At 41.9% G+C, this 17,880-nt stretch overlaps 1 long non-coding RNA gene across 1 annotated transcript; it reads right to left on the bottom strand.

Annotated features, from left to right (window-relative positions):
• Positions 1 to 65: 65 nt before the first annotated feature.
• Positions 66 to 12,339, bottom strand: LOC122557504. Its single transcript, XR_006313857.1, has 3 exons — positions 12,203 to 12,339; positions 7,217 to 7,377; positions 66 to 2,197 (listed from the first exon to the last, which is right to left on the bottom strand). It is a non-coding gene; the product is annotated as an uncharacterized LOC122557504 (long non-coding RNA).
• Between the last annotated feature and the right edge of the window lie 5,541 nt (positions 12,340 to 17,880).

The raw sequence follows: 17,880 nt of genomic DNA, 5'->3' as shown, positions 1-17,880 counted from the left end.
ATTCCAGCCATCTCCGTGAGTGGGTGAGAATGTCTTCTCGAGAATTCTTCATTGTATTTCCTGTCTGCACGAATATGTGTAAATGTTCCTTCTGGCATTCAGGTGTGTCCATTGTGTTCCTCCTGCGAGTGAAATCTTCCGGGGTCTCTCAGTTTGCCTTTTTGTTTATGCGGTATTGGTTTCAATGGGAAATGAGCCTGCTGTGAGAGTGTTGGGACTGCGGTGCTAATCTAGGCTGGGAGAAGATTGTGAAAGCTGTTTTAGGAAGTGTATTCTCTGGTCTGGGAGTAGCTTGGCCATGTCTGGTTTCTACGTTAGCCTGTTTGGCCAAGATTGGGGGCATTCTGGGTAATTTCTGTGTGTGTTGGCAGGTTTGATTTCTGTGTTTTTTATGTGGCCATGCTGTGGGTGAGCAGGATGGCAGATCTTTTTCCCACAAAAACAAAGGAAAAGTAAAAGAGGAGAAGCCAAAGGAGGTTGAATGACAAAAGATGCAACAGTCAAAAAGAGTGGTGGTGGATACAGTAAAGAAAGATGTTCTGTGAAAATATAGTCCAAATTGCTGTATAAAATCCATCTGAATACAATATTAAGGAATAAGCAAGGCAAGGACCACACCATCAAAGCAAAAGGGATCAAAAAATGTACAACACAGAAAAGGTTATTGTCTAAAGTTCTTGGACTTAATGTTAAGTCCAGAAAGCTGTAGAGCACTGAGTTAAAAGATAAGGCATTGTTCTCTGAGCTTGTGAATTTGACTGGAACATTGTTAAAGGCTATGGACAGAGGGGCCAGCATGGGAGCAAGGTGAAGAATTTAATTGACTCACAACTACAAGTTTAGGATTGTTCTTACGCACAGAATGGAATGTTCTGTAAAGTGGTCACTCAGTCTGCCATTGTCTCCTCAATACAGAAGTGACCACAACAAAGAATATGGTACCATATACTGAATTTAAAGAAGTACAAGTAAATCAATGATTGGGGAGGAGATGAACGATGTATTGCCTACATTTGCACAGACTGGTGCCATGGGAGGGAGTGACTGAGGACTGGTGTGGGGTCATGGAAAGATTTCTTTTATTCACTTGTGGGAGCAGCATCACTGACTGGCAAGCATTTACTGCCTGTCCCTGGTTGCCCTTGAAAAGATAATAGCGAGCTACGTTCTTGAACTATTGCAGTTCACCTGCAATGCTCTTAGGGATGAAATTCCAGGATTTTGACCCAGCGACAGTGAAGGAATGATGACATATTTCCAAGTCGAATAATGAACGATTTGTAGAGGAATTTGTAAGTGGTGGTGTTCCTATGTATGTGCTGCCTTTGTTCTACTAGATGGAAATGATTGTAGGTGTGAAAGGTGCTGTCTAAGGAACTTTTAATTTTTGCAGTGCATCTTGTCGATAGCAGAAGTGTGTACTACTGAGTGAGTGGTGGAGGGAGTGATGCCAATCAAACAGGCTGTTTTATCCATGTGTGGTTGGAGCTCTACCCTTCTGGATAAATGGGGAATATTCCATGACATTCCTGACTTATGCCTTGTAGATGATAGACAGGCTTTGGGGAGACTAGAGGTGAGCTACTTGCCACAATATTCCTAGCCTCTGATCTGCTCTTGCAGCATTTGTGTTTATGAGATGAATCCAGTTGCATTTCTGGTCAATGATAATCCCCAGGATGTTGATAGTGTGGGATTCAGTGTTAGTAACACCAATGAATATCAAGGAATGGTGGTTAGATTATCTCTTATTGGTGATGGTCATTGCTTGGCATTTGTGTGGTGGCGATTGTTGCTTGTCTCTTAGCAGCCCAAACCTAGATATTGTCCACATTTTGTTGCATTTGAATATAGACTGCTTCAGTATACGTGAGGCTTTGTGCAATGTTCATTCACAATCAGTGGTGAACATCCACACTTCTGACCTTATGACGGAGGGAAGGTCATTTGATGAAATAGCTGAAGGTCATTGGATCTAGGACCTGAGGAACTCCTGCAAAGCTGTCCTGGAGCTGAGATGACTGACCTTCAACAAACACAACCATCTGCCTATATTCCAGATATGATTCCAACTAGTGAAGAGTTTTCCTCCTGATGCCCACTGATTCTAGTTTTTCTAGGGCTTCTTCATGCCACATTCTGTCGAATGTGGCCTCGATGTCAAGGGCTGTCACTCTCAGTCAGCTACGAATGATCCCTGAAGATAGGGGAAAGGGGAGGATGGGAAAGATGTTTGGTAATGAACTACACTGGATACAGGGAAAATAACAGAAAATGCTCTGAATATAGAGGTTAATTATGAGGAAGGTGAAGACAGGCACCTTATGGTTCTGGGAGGAAGAGTAAGAGGTGAGAACAGATGCATGAAATAAAGTGCAATATCTTGTTAACCATGCTGAGTAGGAATTCTTTGAGGAGAAAAGGAGACATATCAAAAGCATTGGTATGCTAGGTAATATCATTAGAATAGATGTGATGGAAAAACTGGAGTTTTTATAATAAGGATGTGAGGAAGCATTTTTATTATTGACACTATCTAATTGACTTGAATATATGAAGCATTTTTTTGCAATTAAAATACTTTTGAAGCATTTATAAATTAAGGTACATTCTCATTATTTCATAGAAATAAACCATTTTATACATTATACACAGTGAACAATTATATATTTCATTACATGTTATTTTTGGGATGAGTGCGTTATTATATCCAGGCATTCTTGTGTGACTACTTGATTAAAGTAGTGGGATTTTAATCAACCTGTTCAGACATAATACACCTCTGGGACTGAATCCAGGCCATCTAGTTCAGAGATAAGGACACTATCATTGCACAAGAGGTAGTATTTTAGGAAGTCTTGAGGTAATGATTTGGAAATAAATCCTGATGTAAGGTGAGAATTACAGAGCATACAGTGTGGGTGTCTTGAAGGGTCTGTCTTCATGCTGTACATCTCTATGACTCTATAAATGAAAGGGTGGGAGTTAATGGAAGGTGGTGTTCAAGGCTAAAGGTGGAGGAATAGAAAGACCACGGCTGCAGAAGGTTAGAGAGATACGAAAGCAAGGCTACGAAAGGAATTATACACGAGGTTGATGACCTTAAGTCAGAGGCTACAAAGTATAAGGAACAACAGTGTGGAACTGTAGCCCTGCTTACCCTCTCATATGGAATAAGTTCCCTGAAATGAAACAAAATTTAATACCTATGGGGAAATGAGGGCAAATGATTAGCTGAGCTGTTTTCACAGAGTTGGAATGAGCATAATGAGCTGAATGGCCTAATTTTGTGCTACAACCATTCTAAAATTCAAATTATTCCATTGCACAATTTCAATGAAGTGTTAAAATTCTCCCTAGTGTTCTGGGTAATGTTGATCCCTCAATCAACACTGTTAAACAGATATGAAGAAAACAAAAAAACTACTGATTTCGAACAGTTATGAAGAAGGGTCGCTGGTCTCGAAACATTGACTCTGATTTCTGTCCATAAATACTGCCAGACCTGCTGGGTTTTTCCAGCAATTTCTACTACTGTTAAGCAGATTATCTGAGCAGTATCCCATTGCTTTTGTGGACCATTGCTATGTGGCTGCTGTTTTCTACACTACAATTGTCTGTAATTTATTGCAAAGATTTGGTGCTTGCTTTAATTCAGTTAGAAGACTTTGGTCAATTACAATTAGAGACTAAATTGGGAGAGCTAATGAAAAGTGTCTTCCAAGTCAGATTAGCCGCAAAACAGCATGGGTTTGATCTTGTTTTCACAAGCTTCATAAATTTTAAGTTTTCCAAAATGAGCACAAAATTGTGATGCGAAACAAAGAGCAGAGATCAGCAGTTATACTCAACATTGCCAGTCCTCATCCTCCAGTTGACTGGGTGTCTTATCCATTGATTGAAGTCTAACATTTTCTTCATGATGATGCAAATCTTAACAATTTTACAATATGTTATAAATCTTTGTGCTGGAGACCTTGCGGGAAAAGGAGAGTGCAGATCATTTTCGGTTGTTCCCTGAAGCAGAATGCCTCAACACTAGAACTTTGCAACAGGCATCAAGACATCACTACTTGTGAAATCCCTCATGTACACTCAGATTCTCTGCGCCACTGCATGCTGTCCTCAATGCAGCTGTGAGGGATGCAGAGACTGTCACACATCTCTTTCTGGAATGTGCTTTTGCAAAAGAAGTCTGGAGAGAAATGCAATGGCATTTGTCGAGGTTCATTGAGTAGTTCTGACGCAGGACTCTGTGCTCTATAGTCTGTTTTCTGGGATCATACCAAAACAAACAGCTGGGCCCAGAGGACCATTAACTCCATGAAAGATGCTCTTTGATCTGTCTGAAACTTGCTGGCCTTCCAGAGCAAGGAGTTGAGCTCGACTGAGTATTGCAGACTGGCATATTCCAAGCTCCAGGGCTACTTTCTGAGGGATGCGCTATAGTTTGGGCAACTGTTGCCAAGATGCAGTGGGGTGTGGTGTAAAATTATGTCCCAATACATGTGTGAATCATAATGTAACACATGTATTGGGCCAAGCAGTGGAATGTGGTGAAACGGTTAAAAATTATGTCCCAATACATGTGTGAATCTAACCGGAATGGAGGTGTTGCTTAGTCCCGTGTGAATCTTATTACACACCTCCCCGTGTGAATCTTCTTATCTGTATGTAACCAGAATGGAATGTGTTTTTTAGCCTTGCTCTGCTGTTCACATGAATGTTTATATCTGGAAAAGAGTATATCAGCTGGAAAAGTCTCCAGTTCGGTGAGTCTGCTCCGGGGTTACGTTTAACCGCCGAGCGTGGGTTGTTGGCAACCGCTCTACGAGAACTGACGGCTCCCAGTTCCGGTAACATGTAGAGTGAGTATAAGCCAGACCCGTTGGTTGTGGCGACGCTGCGGGGAATAAAATGCCCATATTCTAGCAGACTCGCCTCTTGGTCGTTTGTTCTGTGTCAGACTACTCTCCTACGAACCTGACCTTGAGAATTTTTTAAAACATGGGGAAAGACCATTATTTAAGGTCTTTCTACCAAAGTACAGTGGGGGTCTATTCAGTTATCAGACTCTCCCGGTGCCTCAAATATATATAAATAATATGTTGATAAGTAAAAAAATTTGGATTGTTGGAACTGTCAGAAAAGTCATGCTCCAATTTTTGTAATACGCTAAGACTGTACAGAACCAAACTGCTTAAGTGACTGTGTGTGTAAAGATATTTTTGAAATAAAAAAAAATCTACAATCTTTATTTTACTGGTTGGAAAGGGACCATTACATCAAATCCCTGTTTTCTGCCCAATTGAATGGTCAGTCATTACCTAATTGCCTTTGCGTTGTGATACCTTGAGGGGTGACGAAGAGTTTTTGCCCGAATTGTCAAATTTCCTGCTCCTCGGATGCTGCCTGACCTGCTGTGCTGTCAAATTATCCACATTCTAATGACTTGTAAACAAAGAGATATTCTTTCTTTGACTTAGAGTCATACAGCATGGAAACAGACTCTTTGGTGCAACTGGTCCATGCCATCCAGATATCCCAATCTGACCAGATGCTGGGAGGAAAGGCCACAGTTCAAGGTCTCTCCACCAAAATACAATGAGCGTCTGTTAAGTTTCCAGGTACCCTTGTAGCCTCAATGGGAATGTAAGCAGTTTCTTTTCACGATTAGCAAAATGCCTTTTTGTTGCAACTGGATTAAAGTTCTACTTAGGAATGTCAAAATTCCACTGTATTTTCTGCAAAGTCTGTACAGACCTGTTTTGTACTTGTTGTACTTACTTACAATTTATGAATAAAGCATATTTTTCAAAATAAAGTGCAGAACTTGTGCTAACGTTCAACTGATCTTATCCATCATGCTTTTGTGGTTGTTATATTAGTTAAATTCTACACAATGTATTTAAGTATATGACAAACAAGTTGTGTTGTTATGACTAGCTAAACAGGGCCATTTGCTTCCCTCTTTTTAACTCCCTGTTCAGCTGCAACAAATTATTTCTATTTTGTAACTATCACACTTCGATTAAACTTGGTTAATCAGATCAAGAATGAAGGAGAACCAAGTTCAAGCTTTCCTTGAGTGAATGAGAGTGTAGTTTTCTTTGGTATTTAACCGGACCAAAAATAAGAAAATACAAGATGTAATACATGTAATAAGCTTAAAAAGAAGAGAATGTGGGGAAACGTCTGCAGAGAAGCAGTTACAGTTTAAAAGTTTTAGGTTTATTCTCAACTCAAGAATTCTAAGTTCCAATGACTTGGCTGTTCTCCTGCTTCCTTGAGAGAGTTATAGCATGCAGATAACGTGGTGAGTGATTTTACTAAGTTGAGAGAGGGAGAAGAGAACTTTCAGTATCCTTTTTTGTTAATCTATGTTGCCTTCTCTTAGCTTTGCTGCTCAAAGACTGCTGTTGACATGCTATTCCTTTGCTGAGTTTAGCCTCTGTGTTGTCATTTAATTTTAAGCTGGTTAGTTGTAGACAGTCCTTCATCTCTTCCTATGTGAATTTATTATGCAAGTGTGAGTAAAGCAAGAGATGCCAATTTCTTGATATATCATTGAGTATCAGTGCTTCTTGATTAAAAGTCATTCTGTGCAGCTATATACAATGGGTTTCCTGGGCTTATCAGGGGATCACAATAGTCATTTTAGATAAGTAGAGTCCTTGGGGAAAAATGCATATTTATGGAAGTTCTCAATTGTTAGAGGAATATATCATATTAAAGTATTCTAACAAAATAGACAATTTTACACATCTTTGTCATATCCTGAGACTGAAAAGTGCTGTTGAAATGCAAATATTCTTTGATTTCTTTGTTATTCCATAATGAATCTTTTAAGAATAAGTCAATATTATACCTAACAGGACTTCAAGATCATGCATAGATATTTAATTCAAATGAAAATGGGAAATACTGCAATAACAATAACAAAAAATTTCCATTCTCCAAAGGAACTATACATTGTACACCCTGTTGATCATACACTTCTGTATGTTCTCGACTGAACTTAAAATCAGATATTATAATACAGGAACAAGGAATATATGCAGAAATACAAAGCTTGAGCGTAAGTGAATTCAGACACTACTTCAGTGGTAGACATACTTTACTGCCAACACTACAATTCAAAATTTAACCTGTTCTACCTGTTCAAACATACTTGTGTATGCCTACAGTTAGAGTCAATCAATTACATTGTACTCACCCTGATTTTTGTGCTAGCAGCTACATGAGTGACTCAGTCCAATGTCAACTTAGTACTTGTCAACTTAAAATCTAGCAGAGGTTGATGAACAGCTTCTCAAAAATGGGTAATTACATTCAAGAGAGATGATTCCCACTTCAGTACCACATTTTCCAGCATGACTGAAAGCAGAAAAATAAAATATTTGAAAAACAAGCACTGCTCATTTTCTACTGCACATGTTTAATTCTAGCAGGCACTTCTGCCTTGATTAATTTGTAACTAGTAAATTAGCAATAAAGGAAGAAAATTCTTAAAAGTATTCAAAATCTGGCTGCCCCTGCCCGAAGAGAAATAAAGTTAAAGGACCTTTTAAATGAAATGTTAACACTGTTTCTCCACAGATGTAGCTATGTTTGCTGAGTATTTCTAGCACTTTTCCCCTATGTTTCAGATTTTCAGAATTCATGGGGTTTAGCTCTTTATTGCTATTAATGTCCTCTAATCTGTTTTGGCTCATTGAGTTTTGGTCTCCCTTTAGTGGAACAAGATATAATTTCCAAACAAACAGTGAAAGGTAATGCTGGAGGCCACTCCAGTCTACTACTGCCCAATTGGTGAATTGCCATTCAATGGCCGATACACAATTGTTCTCTCCCACATTCAAACCAACAATCTTCAGACTTGTAGTCATCCTGGAATGCTGGTTAACACTTGTTCCATCATGGATCAACCTTTCTGTGAGAAGAGAGAAAATAGTTTGGAGAGAGAGAAACCCATTTGGAGAAATACTTTATGAAAAGAATTAACATATCTCAGTATTTTTGTATTGTTAATTTTTTCAAAAACTTGTTCTTATAGTCAGAGATGTACAGCATGGAAACAGATCCTTCGGTCTCCTGTCCATGCCAACCAGATATCCCAACTCAATCTTGTCCCGAATTGGAGATGCCGGTGTTGGACTGGGGTATACAAAATTAAAAATCTCACAACACCAGGTTATAGTCCAAAAGGCTTATTTGGAAGCACTCGCTTTCAGTGCACCGCTCCTTCATCAGGTGCTTCTATTGTTAATTTTTTCAAAAACTTGTTCCTATAGTCATAGAGATATACAGCACAGAAACAGACCCTTCGGTCTATCTCGTCCATACCGACCAGATATCCCAACCTAATTTAGTCCCAGTTTGGAGATGCCGGTGTTGGACTGGGGTGTACAAAGTTCTCCACAACCACCTGATGAAAGAGCAGTGCTCCGAAAGCTAGTGCTTCCAAATAAACCTGTTGGACTATAACCTGGTGTTGTGTGATTTTTAACTAAATCTAGTCCCATTTGCCAGCACTCGGCCCATATCCCTCTAAACCCTTCCTATTCATATACCTATCCAGATGCCTTTTAAATGTTGCAATTGTACCAGGTCTCTGGCGCTAACCACTGCACCACCGTGCTGCTCATTGGTCTGTTCATTTCTTTCCTGACCAAATATGAGAGTCTATTTTTGCAAAGTCCACAGCAGAGTTTACTCAAAGATTTCCGTAAATGTTTGTGTGTATTTGTAGAATTCCAGACCAGATCGTGAAAAATTACACCAGTGCCTGGGGGGACAATGGCTAAGAAGCTATTTTCACATCAAAAATTAGCACGAGTGGGCTTTCCACCTGGAATGTCTGGCCACAATAGACCATGTTATGGATCTGATAGCAGGAAATGGTGGGAAAGGAGGCAAACGGCAAGGCTAGATCTGAGATTAATTACTAGCATTTTGACAGTGGCTGCCAGCAATCCCTTTAGGAATTGATGATTAGGCTAGTATAGATCTGGAAAACTGAGTGGAGTGAGTATGGCTCAGGCCTTGGTCTAACATCTGTGCGCTCCTACCACCCTTACAGAGAAAATGATTGTGGGATTCTACCCCAGACATTCTTTTATGATTAGATTCCCTACAATATGGAAACAGGCCATTTGGCCCAACAAGTGCACACTGACCCTCCAAACAGTAACCCACCCAGACCCATTCCCCTACCCGATATTTACCCTTGACTAATATGCTTAACGTTATGGGCAACTTAGCATAGCCAATTCACCTAACCTGCACATCTTTGGATTATGGGAGGAAACCCACACAGATACAGGGAGAATGCACAAACTCCACACAGACAGTTACTCAAAGTGGGAATCGAGTCCAGGTCCCTGGCATTGTGAGGCAGCAGTGCTAACCACTGAGCCACTGTGCTGCCCCAAACTTGGGAACGATGGATGTGCATTTACAACACACATCCACATTTTCATGCAGAATGATGTCTAAATATCAGTCACTTGGCTGTAAACGTATTTCACTTAAACATTTACATTAAGACATGATGTACTTTTCACACTGGATTGTTACATACCTGTGAATACACTTGCAAAATTTATTTTACAGCTACAGAGACATGCAAGTGACTGTTTGGCATTGGGAAAAAAAAAGTATCCGCGACCACACCTGGAATTGGCAGATAAGTGTCTTAACCTGTTGTTAAGGAGGGAGTTTCAGGACTCACAGATGCTGATATTAATGACTACTGGAGAAATAAATAGACTACCTGTAGGTAAACAATTATGACTGTCAGCATTACCCACAGACCCATGCACTATATAGGACATAGGTCAATCAGCGGGGTTCTACATCCCTGATGATTCTAATGCATTGACTCCCTGCTTGTTAAGCACCTCCCTGGCCCAGACATTGCTGACCAACTCATTCCCACCAACGCCTTTTGACACAGAAACCAGGGAAAGAATAGGGTTGTTGTAGAATAATGGCCAATTACGTCAGCAGACTCTCAACGCAGACATTGATTCATGGTACAACCTGTGTGAACATGAAGTTAGGCATCATGCTGGCACAGTTACACTTGACCTAGACAGACCCTCAAACAAACTACAATCAAATTTATGCAAACGTGATGCTTCGTATACAGTGCAATGCCAGCTGTGCCAAAGTGCCCTCTTTTTATCCCCCTCCCACTGTGTCTCAGTGTAATCCATAGTTTTGCAGTTAGGGTGGAGGACGCCTATTTGGCAGTGAAGCCCTTTGGTCCCAGATGATTTTTTCAGGTGTCAAGGGATACGTCAGATATGCTGAATATCTTCTTGCCAGAGGCAAGCAAACCCTTGTCAGGTTTAAGTTGCAAGAGTGGAGGGCCTGGTCACTTTTTAAGTGTCCTAAGAGGGGTTTCTGTGTGGTTCCTCTTGTGACTGGTGCTTCTTGCTACTGCCCTGTCTCCTTGTGAGGACCAGAGTGTGCACCAGGTTCCTTGTTCTTCTGCTACTAGCCTTTCTGTAGTCCAGTGGCTAAGCAATGGAATGCAGGTGTGCGTACTTTTCTTGCAGACCTTAAGGATGTTGGAACTGGCTCGCTAGGATAGATTGCATACGTTGCTACACTCTGTCACGTCTTACTGTAGTGAGATGCTAGAAATCAAATTCTGCTGTTTTCAGGCCAGTCACAAAAGTTAGAGATGTTTAAAGCTATGCAGAATTTCTCCATCTGTCTTTCTTTTAGACTCAGGTTGACAGAAAACAAGGAATTAATTTCTTTACTTTGCAAGAATTACTGCATTCAAATATTTAGATTCCAGCTGAAGGTAAACACTTGTGAATTGTCAATATATATGTCTGCTTACTAAAATTTTAACCTCTTTTGTAAAATTCATCGACTGCACACACAAGCATATACAGACAGACAGAAAAAACATGAGTGTTATGGCCCTAGGGAAAGCTGGAGAAGACAATTCAGTGGTTCTTGCCCATAGGGTTTGCTAGAATGCTGCTTCCTGAGCTCCCTTCTTGAGGTATTTCACTTGACTACAGGAGGCACAGGATAATTAGCCACACTTATAAAGGTCTCTGACCTGTTAATTAAAAGTCATAGCTTATAGCAACTGGTGAGGGGAAATAAATAAGTTATTTTCAGGTATAACGTGCTTCCCTTCAGGAGGGCTGATGATTGTACCCCTCAACATTCACATCCCTACACTGTTCAGCTACCTGGGAGCCAACCATAGTAGTTATAGGCAGGAGGTCTTTGACATCAATAACTGCACACTATTCCACAGATCACTCAGCTACTTGTTACTCTCCAAAGCTCCATTCCTACACTGTCCCCTGGCTCCAGCTGGTCTATAACTAGGCATTCCCCACTGCTTGAACCAATAGTTGTGTAAGTACACTTACATTGACTATCAAGTAACTTGCTTTGAAAAAATACAGCAGTCCTTCCACAACATTTGGCTTTTAATCCAGTTCTTTTGCCATTTCATTCCATAATCAAAAACACAGAAAAATAAAAAAAATTATAACTTCTGAACAATGAGGGGCATTGTTCCCCAGCCCCACCCGCCCTGCCATTTATCTCTCCACCCCAGAGGCTCCCTGCCTCATTCCTGCTGAAGGGCTTTTGCCTGAAACGTCGATTTTCCTGCTTGTCGGATGCTGCCTGAACTGCTGTGCTTTTCCAGTACCACTCTAATCTTGACTCTGATCTCCAACATCTGCAATCCTCACTTTTGCCCATTCCACATACCTGCCTGCTGGTCCTGTTTGTCCCCGTGTGTGGGTCAAGTCACTAATTGTTAACATTACTGGGTCCTCACGTACCCAGGTCTGAACAACCACGTGGTCTCCTGCAGTCCTCCAAATGCCAGCAGCATGCAATATTTCATTCACTGCCAGCTGCAGAGCTGTCGCAGTTAGGTGCTCACCAGATTATGCTATCAGTTGTAAGTATCTAGGCTGATGGAGGTTGCAGGATGCAGCCTTACTGACACTCCCTCTAACACCTCGGTACTCTCACCCTCAGAGGCCAAGGAGGGAGCTTCAGGTAGAGACAACTGTTCACCACAGATTTGGTGAATGTCCCAGCAGTACCTGCAAGATCCAGCACAGAAACATTGCATCCGATGATCAGAAGTGCTGTGCAATGAATAAGATTACTGTAAGAGATGCAATGGAATGAAGAGTGTACATACTTGTTTGATGTATATGGATATTTCAGCATTTCTGCAGGAACAGTTCTGATCTTCACATGCAAGGGCCAAAATTCTCTTCTCGTTCTTAAATGCTGAAGAGACTAATGTCAGTCAGCCCTTCATCTGTACATGCCCTTTCGGTCCTGTATTGAGAGAGAGGGAGATTTGAGTGAAGTGAATTGGGTGGCATGGCTGTTAGTCCTTGTGTGGTGAGGGAAAGAAAAGATGTTCTGAGGAGTGAGTAGGCAGTGTGGAGGCTACGCAAGGTTAGTGTGTGGGACATTAAGAGGCACGGAATGAGCAATAGTGAGAACGTCAGAGGTGGGTGCAGGAGCAGAAATAGAGTGTGTGAAATCACAGAAGAATGTGGCACATATGAGTGGAACAAAGATCATGGACTGTCCTATTGAGACTTCACTGATCAAGGTGGTGGCTAGTCTGCCAGTGTCTTCTGGCGTAGCCTTCTCTGCTAGTTTTCTGGGAAGTGGACACTGTTCTTTTGCACCTCAGGGTCCCCGTCAGAGAATTGTGGTGCCTTATTCCATTTACAATATATTGGGCAAGTGTTAGACAATCACTATCTTCAACAAGATTTTCCTTGACATATAATGGCATTAAACCCTCAAGTATCAACACTGAAAGTGGAGTCACAGGTAAACAGGGCAGTGAAGAAGGCTTTTTGACATCAGTCAGGTCACTGAGTACAGAAGTTGGGACGTTATGTTGTACAGGATGTTGGTGAGGCCACACTTGGAGTATTGTGTTCAGTTTTGGTCACCTTGTTATAGGAAGGAAGTTATTAAACTGGAAAGAGTGCAGAAGAAATTTACAAGGATTTTGCTAGGACTCAACGGTCTGAGTTATAGGAAAAGGTTGGATAAACTAGAACTTTTTTTAGCGTGTAGGAGACTGAGAGGGGATCTTATAAAAGTGTACAAGATCATGAAAGGCATGGATAGAGTGAACGCACTGTCTTTTCCCCAGGGTTGGAGAATCGAGGACAAGAGTCCATCAGTTTAAGGCCTGAGGGGCAATGTTTTTTTTTACACAGAGGAAGGTATGCATATGGAATAAGCTGCCAGCAGAAGTGGTTGAGATGACTACATTAACAACATTTAAAAGGCATTTGGACAGATACATGAATAGGAAAGGTTTAGAAGGATGTTGGGCCAAGTGCAGGGAAATGAGGTTAGTGTGGATGGACATTTTAGTTGGCATGGATCGGTTTGAGCCAAAGGGTCTGGCTCCATGCTGTGGGAGTCTATGAGCATGAGGGCTTGCATTGACCAGAAACTGAATTGAACTTGCCATATAAATACTGTGGCTATAAGAGCATGTCAGAAGATAGGAATCTAGCAGTGAATATCTCCAGACTCTTAAACGTCTGCTAACAATCTTTAATGTACAATTTAGGAGTGTGATGAAATCCTCTCTACTTGCCGAGATGAGTGCAGCTCCAATGACACCTGACACAATCCAAGACAAAGCAGCTCATTTGATTACCATCACATCCACAAACATTTACTTCCTTCACCATCGGCACACAGAACAGCAGGGTGTACCACCTACAAGATGCACTGCAGAAATTCACTAAGTTTCTTCATTGGAGCACCTTCTAAATCCACAACTGCTACCAGCTAGAAGGATAAAAACGGTGGACACATGGGAATATCACCACCTGCAAGTTCTCCTCCAAGGCATCACCATCCTGACTAAAAAACATATTGCTTTTTTTTAGTGTCGCTGGGTCAAAATCCTGGAATTTACTCCCTGTTAGCATTATGTATGTATCTAAACCAAAATCTTGGCAAAGGTCAAAGGTCATCGCCAACTGGGTCAGATCTGCTCTGGGATCGGTGATCCACCCTGACCAAACCTATGCTGTACCGGGCAGGAAGATCGCTGAGAGTCTTGCACTCCTCAGGGATACGATTGCCTATATGCAGGACAGGGGGTTGGACACCTGCCTCATCAGCCTGGACCAGGAGAAAGCCTTTGAATCAGACAGCTTCCCAGTCAGATCTGGAGTCAGGCAGGGCTGCCCTCTCTCTCCTGCCTTGTTTTTGTGTGCCGCATAGACCCATTTGCCGAGTCCACCAGGAAGGATGCAAGCCTGAGAGGGGTGACTATTCCTGGCAGCGGGGGCCTGCAGGTTAAGGCTTCCCTGTACATAGATGATGTCGTCGTTTTCTGCTCGGATCTGCTGTCCGTGCACAGACACTTGTGCATATATGACCAGTTCGAATGGACCTCGGGGGCCAAAGTCAACCGAGGCAAGAGCGAGGCCATGCTCTTCGGGAACTGGGCCGACCAATCCTTCATCCCCTTTACCATCTGGACTGACCACCTGAAGGTGCTGGGTATTTTGTTCGGAGGGGCTGGGGCGTGCGCCACGTCTTGGGGGGAGCGTATCAAGAAAGTGAGGCAGAAACTAGGCAGATGGAAGCTATGGTCGCTCTCCATCGCAGGTAAAACCTGGTCATCAGGTGTGAGGCACTATCAGTGCTGTTATATATGGCACAGGTCTGGCCTATTCCCAGAACCTGTGCCGTCGCAGTCACCTGGGCCATCTTCCATTTTGTATGGAGATCAAAGATAGCCAGGGTCCAAGGGACTCAATGTACAAAGCTCTGGGCAACGGGGGAAAAAAAACACACCCAATGCTACCCTCACCCTGATGGCCAGCTTTGTGTGTGGCTGCATCAAGCTGTGTGTGGATCCCCGGTACGCAAACACAAAGTGTCACTATGTACTCAGGTTCTACCTGTCCCCGGTGTTGCGAAGGATGGGCCTGGACTCGCTGCCGCGGAACGCTCCAAGTAGTTGGACCGTTCCATATCACCTGTCCTTCGTAGAGAAGTTTATGAAGAAAAACACCTTTGACCACAAGTCCATCAGGAAGTGGTCAGCACGTAGTGTCCTTGAGACCCCTCGGGAAAAGGACAGGGCGGATCCTGTCGAGCGGTTCCCTGAGCAGCAGACTGTCAAAGTCATTTGGCAGAATGCCTCATTGCCAGAACTTTCCAACAAGCTCCAAGACATGGCTTGGCTGGTGGTGAGAAGGGCTCTGCCTGTGAGATCCTTTATGCAGGCCCGGACTCTCTGCCGCACCGCATGCTGCCCTCGAAGCGGCTGCGGAGGAGACAAGACCGTCACACACCTCCTTCTGGAATGTGCCTATGCAAAGGAAGTCTGGAGGCGAATGCAGTGATGTTTGTCGAAGTTTGTCTCGAGCAGCTCCGTGTCGCGGGACTCTGTGCTATACGGTCTGTTCCCCGGGATGCACACCAAGACGAACATCAACTGTGGCTGGAGGATCATCAACTCAGTGAAAGATGCTCTTTGGTCTGTCTGAAACCTGTTGATCTTCCAGCTGAAGGAGCTGACCCCGACTGAGTGTTGCGGACAGGCACATTCCAAGGTCCAGGACTATGTGTTGAGTGACACGCTGGAGCTTGGGGCAGCTGCCGCCAAGGCGCGGTGGGGAAAGACCACCGTGTAATGTCTGCCTGCCAAAGAACCGGTGCCCACGCAGTAAGTGGGCTCCACTGACGCCTCAGCTAAATATATGAATGGTAAACGTACAGACCTGTATATACGAATGATTACTTGATCTCTGTATGCAAAGATGTTGACATATGTATGGCAATATCCAATTGTACAGATCATCAAAATATATTTATGAATAAAGTATATTTTTGAAATAAAAAAATGAATTCAAGAAGGCAGCTCACCACCACCTTCTCCAGGCCAATTGGATTTGTGCATTAAATGCTGGCCAAGCCAACTAAGCCCACACCCCCCAAATGATTTCCAACATCTTCTATGTGTGTTCCTAGCTAAGAGGAGGTTTGGAGAAAGAAATTCAACTTACGATTAATTTGATGAGCCAGACATTTGCTTAAAAGTACTCAAACATCTCACATCGGTAGAGAATGAGGATCTCTCGTGATTGGCCACTACTGCTGAAGAGTAACAAAAACAATTTGTATTTACATACGGTGTTTCACAAAATAAGGTGTCTTGAACATTCTATCTCCTGACTTACCAAACTTACACCTACCAGCCAAGGTTATCTTCCAGAAAAGAAAACAAGACCAAATAAATACAAGTCCAATAAGGGAAAGAAATCCTATAAAATACATACTTGATATATATTTCATACTTACATATTGAAATCTGTACTTAGATATAATGCAACCTCTGTTAAAGTCAAGAATCTGTCTAGATCCCTTAGAAAGTCAGCATCATAACCACTGCACAATTTCCTACCTCCAATGCAGAACACTTTTTTCTGTAATTCACTTACCATTTTTTTTCATGGCTAACAAATAAAAGTTGATGATGTGGAGGTGTAAGTGGAACCCCTTCATCAAGTGAAATGAGAGCAAAAGTGTGGGGTGAGAGTAGTCTGAATTGGGTTGTGAGTCTTGTTTGACTCATCTCACACATTGAACTCACATGGCTAGCCAGAAGCCCTTCCCATTCTGAGTAGAAGCTGCATCCACATCATCCAATTGTCTTGGAATTGCTTCTCCTGCTTTCTGCTACTGCCCAGACCAGATGCCTGGTGACTTCCTCACCTGAATCAGGTGATACCCTGCAAGGGTAGTGATTGGCTCTTGTCTCAGACCTTCCCCGAGGACATGAGGAGTGATAATACACTCAGCACGTGACCTCTAAAGTGAGCTTCACCCCACGCTAAAGAAATGCACAACTAGAATCTTATAAAGGCTGCACAATCTGAACCACATCTACTTTAGGGTGACTTGAGCGAATCTTTGATAGTGCCATGTCAGTGTTATGGTACTGCAAATTATAAAAAAAACTCATAATTCTGTCACATATTTAAATATTTTTGGCAGAATATTTATAATTCAAAACCAAATAAACCGCTGAAAATGATTTCATTGGTTGACGACGTCTCACATCACGTGATTCCAGCGATGTCTGAACAAGATGATACATTTTAAAGGGAAGGTTTCCTCATTCAGGAGATACTTAATGTTTATTTTTATAAGATTTGTTGAAGAAGAAATTATTTAGTAAATACCAAGAATATAACTCGATTAAAAAAACACGTGAAGCGCTTTCAGTTGATCCGATCATTTGACAAACACCCACGCTATTACAATACAGTGTACACGCAGTTTTTCAATAGTTCCGGCTTTCATAGAAAATCTACAGCTGCCTCCAAATGCTTTGTAGACCCCTCCCCGCAATCCAGGTGGATGTGTTCGACATAAAAAACAGACACTAACCATGTCAAAATCAATTTATAACACTAAGTTACATTACATTCAAAATATATTACTTTCACAAGTTGGAGTTGGTGGAAGTATTTGATCACATATCAGTTACCATTCAAATTATTAATGTTACTGATATTCGTGAATTTTCTCCTGACTAGAGTCAATGTAAATAGTGAGGAATGAAACATTTTCTATTTCAGTCATCCAGGCTCATAATCAAGGAGTTTCAGGATACTTAAAGAGAAAAAACACTTTTCTAAATAAAGTTAAAAATCACACAATCCCAGGTTATAATCCAACAGGTTGTTTTGGAAGTATTAGCTTTCAGAGCGCTGCTCCACCATCAGGGTCATAAGATGCAGAATTTATTGCAAAAGATCAGAGCATCATGCAACCTGTTAGAAACGAAAATCGCTTCTCAATAAT

This window comes from Chiloscyllium plagiosum, chromosome 15 (genome assembly GCF_004010195.1).
Source record: "Chiloscyllium plagiosum isolate BGI_BamShark_2017 chromosome 15, ASM401019v2, whole genome shotgun sequence".
NCBI classification, from domain to species: domain Eukaryota; kingdom Metazoa; phylum Chordata; class Chondrichthyes; order Orectolobiformes; family Hemiscylliidae; genus Chiloscyllium; species Chiloscyllium plagiosum.
This window is presented reverse-complemented; position numbering and strand designations above follow the sequence as displayed.